Source organism: Amblyomma americanum, chromosome 1 (genome assembly GCF_052857255.1).
Source record: "Amblyomma americanum isolate KBUSLIRL-KWMA chromosome 1, ASM5285725v1, whole genome shotgun sequence".
In the NCBI taxonomy this organism is placed as follows: Eukaryota; Metazoa; Arthropoda; class Arachnida; order Ixodida; family Ixodidae; genus Amblyomma; species Amblyomma americanum.
Window position 1 is genome coordinate 551,614,113 of NC_135497.1, and position 16,151 is coordinate 551,630,263.

Sequence of the window (16,151 nt, forward strand, 5' to 3'; positions counted from 1 at the left end):
AGCGTTAAGTAGCCCGTACGTGCGGCAGAAAAGCCGGAGTCGCCTTCGGCATCTCTTGTCGGTCTTGGCGTCATTGACTGTGAGCGAAAAATTCACAAAAAAGTGAAGCAACCTAGGGTGCAGGTGGACCGGCCTGTCCTTGTGGCGGTTAAATTAATGTTTGGTCGCGAGAGGTTGCTCGGGCAGAGCACCCTGGGTCGCACAAGCCCGACCGGTGGCAGCGCCTGCTATCGCAGGCCACTGCCGCATCGCTCAACCGCTGCGGCACTGCTGCAGGAGTGGTATGAGCACTCCGACGAATCTATGAGTGCTATGTGGGCATTAACCCATTAGCGCTTTCTCGTCATGCCCTTAATGCGGAGCTTAAGTGTCCCCTCCAATTTGTTCCTCCTTTGCACTTGTCTACCTGCCACGGGTTGTGTGCAGGCTGCCATACTCAGGCTTCAACCGCCGACAGTATGGCTTACGGTGCGAAAGCAATACTTCGCGAGATCAAACCGACTCAGCGATTTGTGTAAAGCTTGACCTCGAGGGTGACCTTGGACGAATTATAAATAAAAAAATAAAATATAGCAGCGACTGGGATTCCAATCTGGCGCAGCGCGGAAAGATCAGCTTCTCTGGCCACCTCACGAGAGCACTAGGCTATCGCCGCAGCCGCTCACGCCTCATGCTAAAGTGCAACACATTCTCGCACTGTCCATTGCACATCGAATTCTTAATCAACTAATGCTACTATAAAACTAAATTTCGTGCTTTATACTATGTGGCGATAGGGACAGAGAGATGTGCGCTCCATGCGTTGGCATGAACAACGTTGTGTCAGGAGCAAGGCGCTAGAGCAATACGCGTTGGCGTTGACAACATTCCTGCAGAAACGCGGAACTGGAGCATAGGCCGCCGGCGTACATTGGGTAAATTGGCATTGACAACGAAAAAGTTGAAGACGTGTACAACTGGCTCCCTGGGTCAGTGGACACCTCAATCGCGTTTTGCGGTACGTGGCGGTGGTGTCAACCTGCAAAAAACTGCGGTTTCACTCAATATTACATGCCTAGCAATGCTAAACCGGCAGCCAATTTTTCGCTAGAGAGGCATCTAGTGCAACACACTAAAAGTCACGTGGCAACCCTCTCGACCACCGTGATATCACTGCCCCCAAGCGGCGGGTAACGGACGAATTACTCAATTTTTATCTTTCCAGTTAATGCAGATTAGGTTTATACTCTGAAACGACTAACAAAATATAAAAATAAAACACAAAGCACAACCCGCTCGCCTGCCACGGTGCCAGTCAGTCTAGCGAGCAGCTCAGGAAGAAATGCGACTCCTGGGCATCTTTGGAGGAACTTTTCACAGGCGGAGCAAGTTTACCCTTGGGTGAAATGCTCGTTACAACATTTGCTGTGGCTCTGGACCAGTTCGCTGTGGCTTAAAAAGTGACACACGGGCGTACATGCCGGCGACGAAATCAGTGAGGGCCAGAGCTGTCTAATGCTGATGCAGTAATGCTCTCAAATGCAGCTTTTTGCTATATCGGCATCTGCAGAAATCGTGTTTAACGGCTTAGACAGTGTATATGGCTTTTACTTTTACGTTTAGCACGAATATCTTTTTATTACAAAGTGTGGAGGCTTTGCTGGCTTGCTGGTTGACGCTATTGCTCTATAAGTTTATTGTATTTGTGTTTATCCCAATTGCAGCGTAGGCATTGCATTATCGTACTCGGTGTCACAAAATTCGGCGCATGTTCGAAAAAAACCGGCGCTGCGCATAAGCAATCGCGCCCGCGCGCCGTAAAGTAAAACAAAAAACTCACCACCGAAGAATTCCGAGATAAATTCAGAACTGGGAAGCCCATAGATGGCGAAACGGCAACCCAGTATGCGGCAAGATTAAGCCACATCTTTGATCAGTCGATGGAACTTTCATAAATTGCACAGGAATACGGCGAACTTCGTGAGCTACTCATCAAGGAACAATTCCTGAGTAGCTGTCACCCGAGCTTCTCGCTGTACCTGAAGGAAAGAAGAGCCAAGACTCTCTCCGAAATGTTAGATCTTGCCGACCAATTTCTTGAAGCTCAAGGAGGAGCAAATCAGGCCAAAATTAAGAATGCGAATTCGGAGAGCGCGGGGAAAACCGACAGCCGTGACGCCCGATTTAGCCCAAAGGCTCCACCAAACTGCTACCTGTGCAACAAGTCAGGCCACTACGCATCTAATTGCCACAACAGCGCTACGAACAGTAGCCCAACAGCTTGTTTTATGTGCGGACAGAAGGGGCACAGAGCCGCGGTTTGTCCGAATCCAAGCAAGCCCATTCCCCAGGTATCGTGCATACGGTCCTCCTCAGGTCACCACCTGGAGGAAGAAGATGAAAATGGCTTTGTAGAACTGAAGAACGGCAAGAAGGTACCAGTCGTGAACACCGTTGTGAACGCGCTACCGGAAGCCAAAATGAACAGAATGCCTGTCCGGACTGGGAAGGTAGGAGAAAAACAATAACAGTGTTGCGAGACACGGGAAGCAGCGCTGTAATAATAAGACGAAAATTAGTGAGAGATAAGGATCTCACGGGAACGAAGAGCCTTGTGCGGCTAGTGGACGGCTCGCTTCTGCGATTGCCGGAAGCGGAAGTACATGTGCGGACTCCCTACTACAGCGGGAAACTAACTGTACTGTGCAAGGAGCGCCCCATATACGACCTCATATTGGGCAACATAAAGGGAGCAAAATTTCCAAAGACCTCAGACAGTAGCGACGAGACAGAGAAGTCCGAATCCTGCTCTTCGGAACGGCGCAGTTATCGCCAAGCGAAAAGGAAGTGGCGAAGGAAGCGCCAGCGTGCGAGCTCAAAGAAAGGAGCAGTCAAGCATCAAGAACGGAAGAGTCCTGCAGAGGAACATTCCGAAGAAAAAACGTTTCCGCAGGAAGGGACGAGCACTGAAGTAGAAAGCCGTGCGAAGCCTAAAGAAAGGCCGCGGAAGGGTCACAAGGAAGCAGCGAAATGCGAAAGAGAGACAGCTCAAGAGGACCAGGTGTCTGAAACTCTGGCTAAGCTCAGCTTAGCGCAGGTTGTGGACATGTTCATAGTGCTGTTGTGCACATTATTTCAGCTGCCTTTCGATCACCCAGGAAATTTCTGGAATGTGACCAAGAGGGTATTAACACCGGTCAATATTGTGAGCCTGTGTGCTTTGACGCAGGTTCCCTGGAATCCATTGATAATCTTGTTTGTGTGTGCATACCTTAGCGCACAATCCTTTTCCGAGTCGGCAAATTTATCTGGAGGGTTCAGGTTGAGCGGCGAAACAGAAGCCCAGGTTGACCGAGAGAAAGACCCGCGAGTCGAACAGACTCTTGTGAACTGTGAAGGTCCTCACGCGCGCATTACAGAAGCGCAAGCAGGAAATGTATCTGGAACTATAGGTGCAAGCATGCCTTGAACTTGAATGCTCCCTGTTTGTTGTTGTATAATGTGTTGCCGAGTTGCGGTATGTGTTAGTACTTTGTGACTATTGCTAAGTGTCATGTATGTAAGAACCTGATTGAATGTATGTATTCTGGCGTCCGCAAAATAGATTGTGAGCGCAAGCATGTGCGCACGAATTTTGTGTTTTGTGAATATTGTTGCACAATATTCTTAAAGGAAGGGGCAGTGTCACAAAATTCGGCGCATGTTCGAAAAAAACCGGCGCTGCACCTAAGCAATCGCGCCCGCGCGCGGTAAGGTAAAACAAAAAACAGCAAAAAACCGCAAAAAACACTACTCGCCCAGCCTGGACCAGCGAGACAACGTGTGCCAGTCTGCGGATCGGCCCGTCGTGCTCCTGAAGTCGTCGGACTGTCGAAGTACCCAGTGAACAAATTGTGTTTTGTTTATTTGTCTCTCCCTGTGTTAGTGCACTTTAGGTGCAAAGATTTTGTTGAATTGTTATCTCTCTCAAGTGTTACCTTGCACGTGTTGCATGGTATTGGTGAATCACTTTGTATGTGCTCGTACGAGTGATAGTGCAATCCTTTGTATCGTCTCTTCGCTGTATAAACTTTGTTTTGTTTTGTGAACCTTTGGCTCCGACCCATTCTCTGGCTTGCAACCGGCGAAAGCTGGGCACCAAACGACCAACCCCTTGTCACTTGGTAGCTGGTCTCCGGCTGAGCTTGCCACGCTGAGTCGAGGGCATCTCCTCTGTGACCGAGACCGCGGCTCTGAGGGTGTCTGGGAGCGCACGCAGAAGTGCGCGAAGTGGTGACACTCATTACGTCTTGTGTTACCATCTGAGAGCTGTATATATTTTAACACCATCAAATGTAAATGGCACCGAGGCTTCCAAAACTGGCCTCATTCGTACACAGTAAACCGTGCATCTGCCCGTAACTGCCTCTTTATCCTCTTTATCCCTCTAAGCCCGTCCACATAGCCTTGCAGCACTAGCCTAAGGGTTCTACAGTGTTCTGCAGGACACCGAAAAAAACAAACAAAACTCCCAGTCATGGCCGCGAGTGTGTCATTAAGGTACAGCAAAAAGGAATGCTCTAAGACAATGAGTATACACTAACAACGTTTTGTTCCTGCGGTTGTTTTCACAGCAGCCTATGCCCTGTTGTGTTGTGTTGGGTTTTATGGCGCATAGGCAACTAAGGCCATCATGCGCCAAGCTGGAGGTATAGGAGAAATCTCTGGATGATTTTATAGAAATGTGAAAATCGTCGCTGGTGCAGAGTGCTTAAATAGTTAAAATTACCTCATGATGATGAAGGAAAAAGATGCTAGAAATGGGTACTATAAAAACGTTTAAAGGGGGTCGGGTCACCTCAGCAGCCATCCTTATTAGGGTAAGGATCTCGAGGCTTCCAACCAATCAAATACAGACCTCACCCTTTTTCTCAGGAATGAGGAATGGCCGAGGTGTATCAGGCGAAGTACTGGGTCATGATTTAAATATTTTTAAGAAAACCAGCTTCTGTTAAAAATCTAAAAACACAGGACATGTCTACAATTGCGTTATCACTCAAGAGCAGTGCTGGATGAAAAGGGATGCATTGGTTATAAAACGGAGAAAAACACATTTTCCGTAGCCTTTCCAGTTTAGAGCATGAAATTAAAATGTGATTCACTGTAAGTTCATCTCCGCATGTACAAACAGGTATGTCTTCTTTCCTTCATTTTGGGTGGAAAAAACAGAGCGAAAGGGACGGAAGACAAAGAAGAAGGAAACCAGTCAGCCTTCCTTATTGATGGTCGATAAAGAGGTCGCTTTTCTTGACAACACGTGATTTGTGTTTTTTTTTAGTACCTTTGTTTTTTAGTACCTTTGTTTTTTTCTGGCTGTCTCGTGTTTTTTCGGTTAATCACAGAGTTCTGAAATCGCGTTGTAAGGTTTTAATCTTGACTCATGATATAGTCATAGACTGTTGTATTTCTGGGCATGTGCGCGAGTGACGTCAGGTCATGTGACTTTTTAACTCGCCCAACTTTTCGTTCTACTACAGTGTCTTCTTTCCTTAGCAGAAAGTTGTGTGTGAAGTGTGTGTGACCTATCCGGAGACGGCAGATAATGACCTCTTTGAAACGTTTCTGGTGCACACATGACTTCCATTCACCTAGGACTGGTTTTATTAACCGTAGTTTGTTATTTAGTTCGTTGTTCCAGGTGGACTGCCATTTCTTCCTTGCATTAATATGTATTAAGTTCATGCAATCTCTATAGGGCACATTTATGTTTTTAATTTGCTTTTCACAAGCTTGAGCAGCGCACAAATCTGCTCTTTCATTGCCCTTTATGCCAACATGACATGGTACCCAGCAGAGTCTTATGTTTTGTCCTTGAGCTATGGCTGTTGTAATGTTGTGTATGAGGTCGCCAAGCAGCGGGGTTATTGCATTTCTAGGATGAAGGGCTGTGAGCACACTTAGTGAGTCTGTGTAAATAATACTGTTGGGTAGGTTCTCGTTTAGTATTTTTTCTATGGCTACACAAATGGCGTAACATTCCGCAGTGAAGATGGAAGCGCACTGTGGAAGTCTTACTATCTTATTCCAATTTCCCTGTACAACTGCACTTCCAACGTATGCATCTGTTTTTGAACCGTCGGTATAAAATGCTGTGCAAGTAGTATACTTTTCCTCGAGTGTGAGGAATTCTTGTATTATATGTTGTTGCGGAATTTGTTTCTTACGGAACTGTGTTAGAGTGAAATCACAGATTTCAGGGAAATTGTGCCATGGCGGCAGTGGACCTCGCCTTCGGGCAATGTTTGGCAATACGTCTAATATACTAAGGTAACGGCACATGTCTTCAAATCGCAAGAGGAGAGGCCGAGTAGCTTGCGGCTTGCTGTTGAAGAGTGTTCTAGAAAGGCACTTTGTGGCGATAGGGTAACATAGATGTTTATGCAGTGAACGGATTTTTAGAATGTATGAGCATGTGAGTATGGCTCTTCTATCTGTAAGCGATGGTTCATTGGTCTCTACATGGAGACTGTTTATGGGTGATGTCCTATATGCACCAGTGGAGAGACGTAAACCTAAATTATGTACCGGATCTAGCCGTTTGAGGTACGATGGTCTCGCTGACCCATACACTACACATCCGTAATCCAGGGTAGAGCGTACTACAGAGCGGTATATTTGTAACAGACATGTCCTATCGGCTCCCCAGTGTTTTCTCGACAGCACTTTGAGTATGTTCAGGGACCGAGAAGCCTTCTTTTTCAGCTCATTTATGTGAGGCATGAAGGTGAGCTTTCTGTCGAATGTTACACCTAGAAATTTATGTTTTTTTTCACGGCTAAGTCTATTTCGTTCAGGTGTAGGGTGGGATCTATCTGCATGCCTCGTCTGAGTGAAAAAAGAATGGCCACCGATTTCTGTGGAGAAAAACGGAAGCCATTTTGGTCTGCCCATATTGCCAGTTTATTTATTGTTAGCTGTATCTGTCGTTCACATGTTGATATATTCGAGGATGTGTAAGCTATCTGGAGATCATCTACATAGACAGAATACATTACGGACCTTGGGATTATTTTCCTGATAGAATTCATTTTTACAATAAAGAGTGTTGTGCTCAAAATACATCCTTGAGGTACTCCGTTTTCCTGGATAAACTTCCTTGAAAGGGTTGAGCCTAGGCGGACGTGAAATGTACGGTTAGACAAAAAGTCTTTAAGGCAGTTCAACATCCTGCCGCGGATGCCCAGTTCAGCCAGGTCCTGAATAATCCCAAATCTCCACGTTGTGTCATACGCCTTCTCTAAATCGAAGAAGACAGCGAGACAATGCTGTCTGTGTAGAAAAGCCTCACGAACAGTGTTTTCAAGACGAACCAGGTGGTCGGTGGTGGAGCAAGCCTTTTTAAAACCGCATTGATGAACATCCAGAAGCTCCCGGTCTTCTAACACGAATGATAGTCTTATGTTCAATACACTTTCAAAAGATTTCGCTAGGCAGCTAGTCAGAGCTATGGGCCTATAGCTGCTAGGAAGGGTAGAGGGCTTTCCGGGTTTTAATAGAGGAATAATGACGGCCATCTTCCAGGCTTCGGGAAGTTTCCCCGATACCCAAACTTTGTTAAAAAATTTAAAAGCGCCTCCACAGCCGGTTCAGAGAGATGAGCCAGCATTTGATAATGTATTTCATCTGGGCCAGGTGCAGTTTGCTTACTAGCGGACAGTACTCTATTAATTTCTTGGATTGTAAGTAGGTTATTATAGGGCTCATTTGAACTGCCACTTGTCGGCAGTCTTTGTTTTTCAGCTGCGTTTTTGTATTTCAGGAATGATTCTCTGTAGTGAGATGAACTGGAAACTGCAGAAAAATATTCACCTAAAATATCTGCCTGTTCTTCTAAATTTGTCTGTATGCCAGGAGTTGATAGAAACGGAACTGTAAATGGGGAGTAGCTGCCATTTATTTTTTTTACCATCTCCCACATTTGTTTTGACGTAATTGAGCTGTTTATTGAGGACACGTAACCTTGCCATGAAGTTTTTTCTGCATTACGGCGAATATATCGAGCTTTTGCTCTTGCCTTTTTAAAGCTTATTAAGTTCTCGTGCGTTGGGTACCTACGAAAAATTCCCCAAGCTTTGTTTTGTTTCTTTTTTGCATCTCTGCATTCCTGTGTAAATCAAATTTTGTGATTCTGGTTTACTACTCCAGATGACCGAGGAATTGCTAGGCGTGCAGCTGTTAAAATGCAGTTCGTGATAGCTTCATTCAGTTCGTCTATGCTGAGGTCATCTGAAAATATTTTATCTAAGCTGGCCCTTTCTCTAAAAAGTTCCCAGTCGGCTAATTGTAACTTCCACCGTCGTGGTTTCGTTGGGGTGACTAGTGGTGGGGATGTTAGGCTTATTGATACAGGGAGAGGATCGCTGCCGTATGGGTTATCGATGACATCCCATTTAAAATCACAAAAGATAGAAGGTGAAGTAAAAGACAAATCTATGCAACTCATTTTTCCCGTGCTCGGAGAGCAGTATGTATCTTTTCCGGTGTTAAGAAGGCAAACATTATTACTTAGAATAAAATCTTCTAAAATACGACCTCTTGCATCAGTGTGTGCACTGCCCCAAAAACCGGAGTGGGCATTAAAATCACCAACTATCAGATATGGCTCCGGTAGCTGTTCTAAAAGGGATTCTAAATCATGAAGTGTTACTGTTAGGTGTGGTTCAAGATATATGGTGCATATTGTGAGTGTTTTAAAATGAAGAATGGTGACTGCGACGGCTTCGTATTTGGTTTTAAGTTTGATCTCGTGGGTTGCCACACCATTCTGGATGACAATGGCAACACCTCCAGACAGTTTGCTTGCTTGCTCTCGGTCACACCGAAAGATATTGTCTTTGTTTAAAATATTTTTTTGTTTTGGACCTAAGTTGGTCTCCTGTAAGCACAAAGCCACCGGGGACATTGTGTTTAATAGCTCTCTTATGTCAGAGTAGTTATTTATTAGTGCTCTGCAGTTCCACTGTATAAGGAACGCCATATTTAACTAGTGTAGTTAAAACTTAGGGTACCGGTTTTGGGGGTGCCAATACCGGGGTCTTTTTTTTCGCTCCAGGGAGCTGTGCCTCTGCTGCAGCAAAGGCGAGTTCTGAGTTGTGTCCATCGCCTCATTAGAGGCTCTGGACTTCCGCGATGAACCCGCAGGTGTACGGTTTGTGGGCTTCTCCCGACTTGGGGAAGCCTTACGGGCGGCCGACTGAGGGGCCGGCGGGCCCTTGCTCAGAGGTGGCAGGGCAGCCTTCGCTGCGTCTGCCGGGGGCGGGGGTGGCCCTGCCTCAGGCATTTCCTGGGCAGTGGCCGAAGCCTGGTGTGGTGTGCCGCCCCTGCGCACCACATCGGCGAAATTTGTTTTTGCCGTGAACTGGAAAGCTGATGGGAGTCTTTTTCGTGCTTCTTGGTATGTTATGTTTTCCTTTGTCTTTATTGTTATTATTTCCTTCTCTCTCTTCCAGGTAGGACATTACCTCGAGTACGCGGGGTGATCCGCTTCGCAGTTCGCGCACAGTGGTGAAGCACTGCAGTCCACAGATTCATGATTTTTTGACGAACATTTGGCGCATGTTTGGCGGCCACGACAGCTCTGTGAGCCATGGCCAAATCTTTGACATTTGAAGCAGCGTCTGGGGTTTGGGATGTACGGTCTTACATTTATTTTGAGATATCCTACTTCTATGGTTTCGGGAAGTTGGCTGGAGGTAAAGGTCAGGACTATGTGTTTTGTTGCTATTTCCTTGTCATCTTTTCGGATTTTAATACAATGTACTTCGGTGACGTTCTGGTCTTTCAGACCCTCCAACATCTCTTCTTCAGAAAGGTTCAGGAAATCGTGTTCAGATATTACTCCTTTCACTGTGTTTAGTGATCGATGTGCAGTAATGGATACAGGAATGTCTCCAAAGGACACTATGGATGGGAGTTTGGAAAATTGCACTTTGTCTCGGATTTGGAGGAGTAGGTCGCCACTGGCTAGCTTCGTCACCTTGTAGCCAAGGCCCAGGGCGTCGGTAAGAGATTTAGAAACAATGAATGGGGACATTTTTCTAGCTGGTTGATCTAGATTTTCACTATGTACGACATGGTACCTAGGGAAAACTTTTGTTTTTTGCAGGAACTGCGTAGTGGCATCGGTCCGCCCTCGTTTATGAGGGCGATCATTTGTTGAAGGAAAGGGATCCATAAAAAAAGTTGTTTTTCGGTTGCGGTGCCAGCCACCCACCACGGAGCCCAACATGGGGACGGGACAGGAGGTTGCAAGCAAGGCCTGCCCGCGTCAGCTGTACACCGCAACTATAACCGAATATGACGCAACTCAGGGTAGTTCGTCACACAAGGTTAACCCTCGCCGCCAGGAAAAGGGGAAACCAAGAAGTGAGTAGGGGATAGGAGAGTTGTGAGAAAGAAGATAGGAAAGTGAAAGATGGAGGGGAGGATAGGAAAAGGCGACTGCCGATTTCCCCCGGTCGGGTCAGGCCGGAGGTGCCGTCTACAGGAAGCTGGGGCCAAAGTGGTGTGTTGCCTCCGCCGAGAGGCCTTAAAGGTCCAAACGCTCGGCATCGGCTCAACCACCAGGATCCCCTTTTCCCCGGACACGGCGATGCCACGCACGGCGAGGCGCGGGTGCTCGGGTCCGTGGTGATGCACAGTTCACCATCATCCCCTTGCGGGGATGTCCCTGCGGATGCTCGGGAACCCGCGGTGTCGCCACTCACCGTCGCGACGCCTGCAAGCTGCAGGCGCCCCCCTGCGGGGCCTATGCCCTATGTAGAGACTTTCTTCTCCTTGGTCTTCTTATATACTTGTTAATTTGGGTCACCACAGGTAACACCTGCATAATAACTTGATCTTCCAGTGCGCTCGGACAGAGGACGATGGGCTTGACGGATCACTGCGCTTCTCTTAATCTGACTCCTCGCCTTCCCGGATCTGCTGTGGAAGTCCGGTACAGTATCGGGGATATCTTCTCGGTCGACAACTTGTTCCTCCTCCTCACCTTCGCCCATGCACACGTGTATTCTGAGCCACGTACGCAGTATGCACCAGACGTGGTCGTGTTAAACTGCACGGCTGTATTGCAGAGGGACATTGTTTATCGCTGTGAAAGGGAAGAGCTCGTCCGCGGACGGTCCGAAATGGGCGGACATGAAAGAGAAAAAACACGGACGCATTCCTCCAAAAAAAGGTGTGACGCTTGGCAAAGCTCGCCAAGCCCTCCCCTATACGGATCACCGCCAATTTAGATGAGCTGTCCGCCCGAGAAGTCGGAAACGCAAACGTGCAGCGCGGTGACAAGTATGTGGATGGCAGGAGCTGCACGAGAACAGCAAATCACGCAAGACAGCAGCTATCGCGCTCCAGAAGCATGTGCACGCACTAAAGGCGTCAAAACCCCACGTTGCCAGGGAAGAGACACGCAGAAAATGTCAGCGTACAGTAAGTACATTACGCAACAACCTGTAAGTTATCGCACAGCTCCTTAGAGGGTTCTAGAACACCTTCCCTCCTCTCCGTTAGATTACGTTCCACGTGACGCTCGCGATAATACATTGCGTCCGCCGCTAAGGAGGGTGGTGGTGGTAGACACTCTCAAGATTAGGTTACACGCAACATAAAAACCCGCCGCCGTAGCTCAGTTTGTAAAGAACCGCATGCGAAATTCGGAGGACGAGCATTCGGATCCCACCTGAAGCGTGTGGTTGCTTTTCCTTCTGATTTCTAAATAGTTATCTTTCAGCGATAAAGCAACTGCACTATTACCCAATTGATTAAGCCCACGAAATATAAAAAAGCGAAAACATTAACCTATGCTACTTGGTTTCGGTGACTACCGAAAATGCCATGTGACGAAAAAAAGCCCGCATTTACGCAAAGCAAAAAATAGAGCAAAACCGCGTATTACGATTTTTTTTTTCGCTGAAGAAATTCTGAAGGAGTATAATAGGCTAGAACGTTGGGCCAGTTGGTGTAGCGACACAGTTGGTGTAGCGCAGAAAAACACAGGACGGGAGGGAGATACATGCACACACACATACGAGCCTGCGTTATTCTGCGCAAAGTTTTTAATTATGTCTGAAGGAGTACTTTTCCCGAAAGTATCCCATCAACAACACACTCCATTAAAGGACGTATCGCAAAGCGCATCCACTGAAAGAAACCCTAAGCCCAGGTTGATGCATCCAGCAGCTTCTGCTGTTAGTGGCATCGTGTTTTGAGAGATCCTTTCCCATTTTTTGCTACACATTAAACACAAATCAACCCAAACGGGTGTTTTTGGCTTGTCCTCTAGCGTCCTCCCAAATCGAGGTTCAATAACACCGTTAGACTTGGGGTAGATTTCAGCACCAAAAAATACGGAGGACTTACGGTTGGCGAAGCGAGCAGATTGGGTATAAAATTTTATACCAAAAAATACGAAGCACTTGCGGTTGACAATGGGAGTATATATGGTGTAGATTTTTACACCAAAAAATACGATGCACTTCCGGTTTGAAATGGGAGGTTTCAACCGCGGTGATACGCTGAGCGTTGGCTGCGGTGTCGTGTTTATGCAGGCGCCAATTTTGCAACGCCGGAATCTAGGAGGAGATGATGACAGCGGTCCGTTTTTCTTTATTGCATTTTTGCTCTTTCTTACAGGGCTACTAGAACTGCTAACTATATAGGTGGAACGGTGCTAGTTAGTTAATCACAATAATCAGGTTCGAATACGCTTTGTAATCATGAACAAAGCCCAATCGAACTTCAATTTTGAGATATAACAACCTGCCCCGTTCCGTCCATGCCGTTACGAAGTAGTAGTGTAAGGAACAGGGCAAGAACGCTGGATACAAAGTGCATCGGACCGCTGTCTTCACCTACTCCTGGATGACTGCGTTGCACGATCGTGGCGCCATGCATACACACGACGTCCCAGTCACGTCGCAGCGCACTGTCGTACATCGCGGAAACAAAACGAGACCAGCGGTGGAGGCAAAAAAACGTCTTTAATCTGACTCCGCTGAGTATACGGCACTTCTGTAAAAAATACACAAACCGTGGCTCCGGCGCTAGCCGAAAGTATCTTGACGGGGTGGTTCGCAATGGGTAAGAAAAGCAGAGTTGGGGAGACGACAGGCAATGAAACTGAAAGCAAGACCGTGGTAACGGATCTACGTGACAAATTCCTCGAACACATTTTTCTTCTCGTAAAAGTATACCGTCTCTTCACTGGGGTTTAAAAACCGAATCCCTGAAGTTAAAGAACCTGAATGGTGCACAAGCCACTAGCGGGCAGCTTTATATTGAACAAAAAATGTTTGTCATCTCTCAGCCTTCAGAAGTTTAAAAAAAATGAATTCGTATATTGTATCCTTAAAATTCATTCATTACTGTCGCTTATTTTTGCAGTCCATAATAGATCTTTCTTAAAGAAAATTTTGAATTCAGTGCTCCACTCGCACATTGAAAATATTTTCGAGCACTATTTTCATCCAGTCGGTAAGTCCTCAAAGTCGATAAAAGCAGAAAGATTCGCAGTAAGGATTACGCAAAAACATGGCATATAGCTTGTGCTCCGTGGTTTTATTTTCGAACAAAAATATGGTTCTTGGATTTTACCTTCATAGTGCAAGGTAGCTGTGTAAGTTTGTTAGACATTTTTTTTTCCGGGACTGCAGTTTTAAGCACTTTACCGAACAATGTTAATAGCACGTCCTCAAAAAGCTGTTCACATTTTAGCTTCTGCATGCGACTTATATTCATTCCATTGGATGTTCGAAAATACTGAATAACACAGACCACCGCTACAAATAGCACTGGATTATCACAAATGTCAGTTACTAACCTACACACATATCTGAAATATTAACACCAGCAGCATTAAAAGGCTGCTTAACATGTCAAGCTTATTCAATTGAAAAGAAACTGATGAGCCTGTGTAAAATAACGAAAAGGTCACAAAGACCTGTAGATTACAATTTTATTTTTTGAAATGGAGGACAATAAACAACATTTGAAACCACAATTCTTGAACAGGTATTAGAGATAGGGACTAACTTGAAATCAGTACCTAAAAGTAATCATAACGATACAATAGCAAATCATGAAAAACAATGCAGAGTAGACTTGAACTTCCTTGCTACACTTCTGGCTAACTGGTGCTGTCAGATAAGATTAGCTAAAAAAATGTTATGCACCAGACAATTTCCAGTGGCTAATTCCAAGTGGCTAACTTCAAGATGCACATTACAAACTACAGTAAAAGAAATACTAAACAGACATCCTAAAGCAGCCCACTAAATCTACAGTAAAATATCACAGGTATCCAACCTCTAATGTTTGTGTTTGTTCTTGAGAAACACATAGGATGAACATAACCTTAGAAAAGGTATACAATACATTCAATTTAACAGACAATCACTTAAAAAGAACACAAAACAAAACTTTACACTCAATATATGGATGCCTATGCTCTAGAGAAAGTTTATGTGCCCCGAACAATATGTTAGCCACCCATTGAAGGAGCCTGTCAGAAATAAAATGCAGCACTCGTAACTTATATGGAAAAAATTAGAATACGGAAACACATGCACACATGCTTTTCAATTTAGCTAACAAGTAATGACTAATGCTGAAAACACAAGGAATTAGTCATCCTGGTATTACATGACTGTGCGCACTACAAGCAAAGCAAAAACACATGGCCTAAGGTCAAAGCGCTCAGGACACAGGCATTCTCTTTGATCGCGAGAAAGGCATTCATCACCTTCACTTTAGGACGAAGTGAAGAAAAATTCTAGAAAAGTTCCCATCGCAACTGATCAGACTAAGGACTAGTAACTTTGTGATTAAATAAGTAATTGAATTTCTGAAGACCTGTGTCTAAGCACATATTTGCTTGAAAACTTAATTGTTCACCAAATCCATTATCACCATTATTTTTTCTAATTAAAGGATATGTATAAATGCTAGCAAATGTGTCATGTGGCAGAACGGGAAGTCTATTAAAAAACAAAAATTACAAAATGCTGACAGTGATTCAAGGAAGCTGTCCGAGCTAGATGCAAAAAGATAAAAATAAGACTAGCCCATGCAGGGACAAGAAACCAGTGGGTTGATGATTCTTAGGGTCAACGAAATGTTGCTGTTCCTGTTTGTCATGTCTTTTCATGCTGTCACATAATGCGAGTACAGCATTTGTCGAAGTTTAGAGCCCAAGGAATTCGCTTCTGAGCCTTGTTGTGCATCGCTAGCATTCCAGATCTCTTGAAGGTACAGAAAATCTTGACCTGACCACCGTGAATGTTGGACATCCATGGATGCTCAGAGGCCTTATTACACGGCTTGGAAGCCAAACCCTTTGGCTCTGTACTTTTTGACAAAGGCTATACATCAGTTTTCTCACAGATTCATGCTGATATTCTTTTCGTTTTTCTTCACTCTGGCCAACTGTATCATGTTAACATTAATAAGTTATAGCAGCACAGTTTTTGTTCCACTACCAGTATTTCAAACAGTACTAAAAAACTATACATGCAAAACATGTACAGGCAGATAGAAGAGGCAGCTGTGAAGGAAAGACGAATTAGTTTTTAAAACTGATGAGCTCAAAGCCATCGAAGCGTGGTTTATTTTAAGCCAAATATCTAAAAGCACTCTCAAGAAAGGTCAGCAGACAGAGTGCCTTCTTTAGATTTTCCAAACGGAACACACACAAGGCTGCAAACAGCAGACACCTCACAGAAGCGATGAGGTTTTCACTACAGGGTGATGGCCAATGAACAGGAAAAGTGCGCCTTGATAGGTGAGAAGGCATGCTGTAAGTGTTTGGTCCTGCAAAATTAAAAACGAAATATCACTGACATTTCTGACCCTTGTAGAACTGAATTAAAATACTATCGCATTTTTGTATAATGCACATTATGACTACACTATCCTAGGGATGAATTCATGAGGGGGTGGTCTCCCCTCCTCAAAGTGAGAAATTTTACATAGAAAAACACTGCTCAACCCAATTTTTTCAAGAATAAAGTCAAAGAAATGCGAAGTTCAAACATGTGACTGACCGATTTTTAAAGATAATGATAACCAGGCTAATGTACTTGGAGCTATCAACACTGTCTAACTTCAACTTCATTGCCCACTGCTATGTGCAGGAGACC

General features: G+C 45.2%; 1 protein-coding gene across 1 annotated transcript in view; it reads right to left on the reverse strand.

Annotated features, from left to right (window-relative positions):
• The window catches only part of LOC144116329 (tachykinin-like peptides receptor 86C), a 669,775-nt gene that overhangs the window by 244,700 nt on the left and 408,924 nt on the right, over positions 1-16,151 (reverse strand). The gene's annotated exons all lie outside the window — the stretch shown is intronic.